Here is a 6000-nt window from a genome sequence, read left to right on the forward strand (position 1 = left end):
TGTGATCATGCTCTATAAAGGTAGATTGTCAAATCTTTGATTTGGATTACTCATTCTAGATTGGATGTTTACTTTTTTGTTTGTGTCTTGAGTTCATTTTCAGCTGACCCTCACAAATCCCACCTGCCAGTGCATCCTGCACTATTTGAATAATTTTCTTGATCGGGGTATCTTCTATTGGTGGAAGGGGGATCGGTTAGTTGGCTATTCTGATTCTCACTAGGTTGGTGATATTAACACTCACCAATCGACTGCATGTTATTGGTTTACACGTGGTTCTGGTGCTATTTCCTTGAGTAGTAAAAAGCAACCCACTATTGCATTATCCTCCTCAAAGGCAGAATATCGTGTTGTTTGTTCTACTGCAAAAACTGAGGTGATATGGCTTTGAGGTGTCTACATCTACTTCAACTACTATTGATCAGTTGTTTATCTACATTGATAGCCCCACTTTGACTTTCATCAACTTTCATCTCTTTCAGGTTTCATGCTTGGATTATAGATAGTAGCACAACTTCTCACACACTAATCATCATGATTGGTGTTCTTCCTTCTCTAAGCAACCATCAGTCTCGATGACTCTTTTACAATTTCCATCAAAGGTGCTGGTACTATTCCTATTTTATGCACCTCTACTTTGGCCTTGCATTCTACGTCTACAGATTCTGTGTTATGGCATGCATGCTTTTGCCACTTGAGCTTCTTTTATTTGCAATAGGCATATAAACATGGTTTGGTTGATGCTTAATCATCCATCAGTACCCCAGTTGGTGTGTGCACAACCATTTCTCCATGGCAAGCAACATCGATTACCTTTCCCTAAAGGAGGCATCGCACATATCTACCAAACCACTCGAGCTTGTTCATGTAGACTTGTGTTGTCCTATGTCTACAAAATCTTTGAATAAGGCTCTTTACATATGATGATTATTGTTGACGCCTGACTTCTCCAAGTATACTTGGGCTTTCTTTCTTCAGTCTAAGGATCAATCTTTATCCATATTTCATGATTGGAAAGTCAAAGTGGGAAAAACAATGGGACTCCAAGAAGGCAAAATCTTTGTGTATTGATAAAGGGGGAGAGTTTCTCTCACATGAGTTTGACAAGTATTTGAAGAATCTTTGCATTCGCGATGCTAGTTTACTACAACTTATCCTCCATCCTAGAATGGGTTTTTTGTGGATGTAAGAATTAGTCTGTCATTGAGATGGGTCGAGGACTATACTTGAGCATAGTGGCTTGGCCAAGAAATTATAGGCTGAGGCATCAGCTATTGGAGTTCACATTTGGAATAGATTGCCTAACTCATATGAGGCATTATTGGGCATCAAACCCTCTTGTGCTTATCTCCCAATATTTGGTTGCAAGGCTTATGTGCATGTAACTAAAGAGCATCACTCTAAGTTGGATTCTAAATCCATGCCGCACATTTTCCTTGGGTATAATTCTATATCCAAGGCCTATGAACTTTGGGATCCTGCAACTACAACTTACTAGCCACCATCAATCATGATGTTATGATGTTCTTTTTGATGAGTGTCCTTCATGTACCTTATAAGAGTGAGCTTCTTCCTCTACCTTCAACTTCATCTCCGGGTCCTTCTCCTTTAGCTCAGCCTTCTACTTTGGCTGCTCCTCTGCCTCTTGTCTCAGCTCCTCTACCACCTTTGGTTTCAAAGGGGGCTTCTTTAGATTCAAATATAGAGGTTATTGAGGAGGATCCTCACCAAGAGGGTTCCTCGTTGGTTATATGAGACTATGAAAGATTCAGGCCTTCGTCAATTTTCGAAATCTAGTGAAAGTCATTCTCATCATGTTACTCGGTCTAAAAGCATGCTGTTGAGGATAATCACTTTCTGAATTTTGCCTTGATGTCTACCATTCTTCCTTCACCTCTACTGAGCCTTCCTCTCTGAGGAGACACTTTCTTCTCCACCTTGGATTATTACTATGCAGACAGAGCTTGATTCCATTAAGCACAATAGTACTTGGGTTCTTGTACCACGTCCACCTCAATGCAAGGTAATCAAAGTTCGTTGGGTCTATAAGAACAAGTATTATGAGGATGGAACTTTAGACAAACACGAAGAACATCTTGTTGTGAAGGGCTACTCCTAGAGAGTTAGTGTTGATTTTGATGAGGCTTTTATTCCTACAGTGTCGATTACTACCATTAGGATTATTTTGGCTCTTCTTACCCATCATGGGTGGGTGGCCTATTTTATAGATGGATGTCAAATCTGCTCTTCTTAATGGTGACCTTCAAGAGGAGGTCTATGTTGAGCAACCACTTGATATTGTTGTTGCAAAAAGAAAAGAGCATATTGTGTACCAACTTTGTAAAGATCTATATGGATTGAAGTAGGCTCATCGTGTGTGGTACTAGTGCATTGACACCTTCTTTCTGAAGATTGGTCATTGGTGGTTGGTCTTTGGTGATCACATTCATGTTCCAATCTTTACATTTTTGTTAAAGATGGTTTTATTTGTTAAAGATGGTCTTATTTGTAATTATCATTGTGTATGTGGATGGCTTGATCTTTATAGGAAGTCATAAGAGTTGGATTTTGTTTGTCATGGTGGCTGATCTTAGCCATGAGTTTGAGTTGATCAACCTTGAGTTCTTCATTTTTCCTTGGTTTTGAAGTTTGGTAGACTCCTCAGGGTATTTTTCTCTCTCAACGCAAGTATTGCAAAGGAGATTTTATAGCATTTCAAGGTGCATGGTTCCATCTCTTCTTCGATGGACCCTAATGCTAAGATTTACTTCACCACCATGTGATCATGCTCTATAAAGGTAGATTGTCAAATCTTTGATTTGGATTACTCATTCTAGATTGGATGTTTACTTTTTTGTTTGTTTCTTGAGTTCATTTTCAGCTGACCCTCACAAATCCCACCTGCCAGTGCATCCTGCACTATTTGAATAATTTTCTTGATCGGGGTATCTTCTATTGGTGGAAGGGGGATCGGTTAGTTGGCTATTCTGATTCTCACTAGGTTGGTGATATTAACACTCACCAATGGACTGCATGTTATTGGTTTACACGTGGTTCTGGTGCTATTTCCTTGAGTAGTAAAAAGCAATCCACTATTGCATTATCCTCCTCAAAGGCAGAATATCATGTTGTTTGTTCTACTGCAAAAACTGAGGTGATATGGCTTTGAGGTGTCTGCATCTACTTCAACTACTATTGATCAGTTGTTTATCTACATTGATAGCCCCACTTTGACTTTCATCAACTTTCATCTCTTTCGGGTTTCATGCTTGGATTATAGATAGTAGCACAACTTCTCACACACTAATCATCATGATTGGTGTTCTTCCTTCTCTAAGCAACCATCAGTCTCGATGACTCTTTTACAATTTCCATCAAAGGTGCTGGTACTATTCCTATTTTATGCACCTCTACTTTGGCCTTGCATTCTACGTCTACAGATTCTGTGTTATGGCATGCATGCTTTTGCCACTTGAGCTTCTTTTATTTGCAATAGGCATATAAACATGGTTTGGTTGATGCTTAATCATCCATCAGTACCCCAGTTGGTGTGTGCACAACCATTTCTCCATGGCAAGCAACATCGATTACCTTTCCCTAAGGAGGCATCGCACATATCTACCAAACCACTCGAGCTTGTTCATGTAGACTTGTGTTGTCCTATGTCTACAAAATCTTTGAATAAGGCTTCTTACATATGATGATTATTGTTGATGCCTGACTACTCCAAGTATACTTGGGCTTTCTTTCTTCAGTCTAAGGATCAATCTTTATCCATATTTCATGATTGGAAAGTCAAAGTGGGAAAAACAATGGGACTCCAAGAAGACAAAATCTTTGTGTATTGATAAATGGGGAGAGTTTCTCTCACATGAGTTTGACAAGTATTTGAAGAATCTTTGCATTCGCGATGCTAGTTTACTACAACTTATCCTCCATCCTAGAATGGGTTTTTTGTGGATGTAAGAATTAGTCTGTCATTGAGATGGGTCGAGGACTATACTTGAGCACAGTGGCTTGGCCAAGAAATTATAGGCTGAGGCATCAGCTATTGGAGTTCACATTTGGAATAGATTGCCTACATCAGTTGTACCATAGGTAAAACTCGTATGAGGCATTATTGGGCATCAAACCCTCTTGTGCTTATCTCCCAATATTTGGTTGCAAGGCTTATGTGCATGTAACTAAAGAGCATCACTCTAAGTTGGATTCTAAATCCATGCCGCACATTTTCCTTGGGTATAATTCTATATCCAAGGCCTATGAACTTTGGGATCCTGCAACTACAACTTACTAGCCACCATCAATCATGATGTTATGATGTTATTTTTGATGAGTGTCCTTCATGTACCTTATAAGAGTGAGCTTCTTCCTCTACCTTCAACTTCATCTCCGGGTCCTTCTCCTTTAGCTCAGCCTTCTACTTTGGCTGCTCCTCTGCCTCTTGTCTCAGCTCCTCTACCACCTTTGGTTTCAAAGGGGGCTTCTTTAGATTCAAATATAGAGGTTATTGAGGAGGATCCTCACCAAGAGGGTTCCTCGTTGGTTATATGAGACTATGAAAGATTCAGGCCTTCGGCAATTTCCGAAATCTAGTGAAAGTCATTCTCATCATGTTACTCGATCTAAAAGCATGCTGTTGAGGATAATCACTTTCTGAATTTTGCCTTGATGTCTACCATTCTTCCTTCACCTCTACTGAGCCTTCCTCTCTGAGGAGACACTTTCTTCTCCACCTTGGATTATTACTATGCAGACAGAGCTTGATTCCATTAAGCACAATAGTACTTGGGTTCTTGTACCACGTCCACCTCAATGCAAGGTAATCAAAGTTCGTTGGGTCTATAAGAACAAGTATTATGAGGATGGAACTTTAGACAAACACGAAGAACATCTTGTTGTGAAGGGCTACTCCTAGAGAGTTAGTGTTGATTTTGATGAGGCTTTTATTCCTACAGTGTCGATTACTACCATTAGGATTATTTTGGCTCTTCTTACCCATCATGGGTGGGTGGCCTATTTTATAGATGGATGTCAAATCTGCTCTTCTTAATGGTGACCTTCAAGAGGAGGTCTATGTTGAGCAACCACTTGATATTGTTGTTGCAAAAAGAAAAGAGCATATTGTGTACCAACTTTGTAAAGATCTATATGGATTGAAGTAGGCTCATCGCGTGTGGTACTAGTGCATTGACACCTTCTTTCTGAAGATTGGTCATTGGTGGTTGGTCTTTGGTGATCACATTCATGTTCCAATCTTTACATTTTTGTTAAAGATGGTCTTATTTGTTAAAGATGGTCTTATTTGTCATTATCATTGTGTATGTGGATGGCTTGATCTTTATAGGAAGTCATAAGAGTTGGATTTTGTTTGTCATGGTGGCTGATCTTAGCCATGAGTTTGAGTTGATCAACCTTGAGTTCTTCATTTTTCCTTGGTTTTGAAGTTTGGTAGACTCCTCAGGGTATTTTTCTCTCTCAACGCAAGTATTGCAAAGGAGATTTTATAGCATTTCAAGGTGCATGGTTCCATCTCTTCTTCGATGGACCCTAATGCTAAGATTTGCTTCACCACCATGTGATCATGCTCTATAAAGGTAGATTGTCAAATCTTTGATTTGGATTACTCATTCTAGATTGGATGTTTACTTTTTTGTTTGTGTCTTGAGTTCATTTTCAGCTGACCCTCACAAATCCCACCTGCCAGTGCATCTTGCACTATTTGAATAATTTTCTTGATCGGGGTATCTTCTATTGGTGGAAGGGGGATCGGTTAGTTGGCTATTCTGATTCTCACTAGGTTGGTGATATTAACACTCACCAATCGACTGCATGTTATTGGTTTACACGTGGTTCTGGTGCTATTTCCTTGAGTAGTAAAAAGCAACCCACTATTGCATTATCCTCCTCAAAGGCAGAATATCGTGTTGTTTGTTCTATTGCAAAAACTGAGGTGATATGGCTTTGAGGTGTCTACATCTACTTCAACTACTATTGATC

Source organism: Cibotium barometz, chromosome 26 (assembly GCF_041138505.1).
Source record: "Cibotium barometz isolate CiBa-2024 chromosome 26, ASM4113850v1, whole genome shotgun sequence".
Taxonomy (NCBI): domain Eukaryota; kingdom Viridiplantae; phylum Streptophyta; class Polypodiopsida; order Cyatheales; family Cibotiaceae; genus Cibotium; species Cibotium barometz.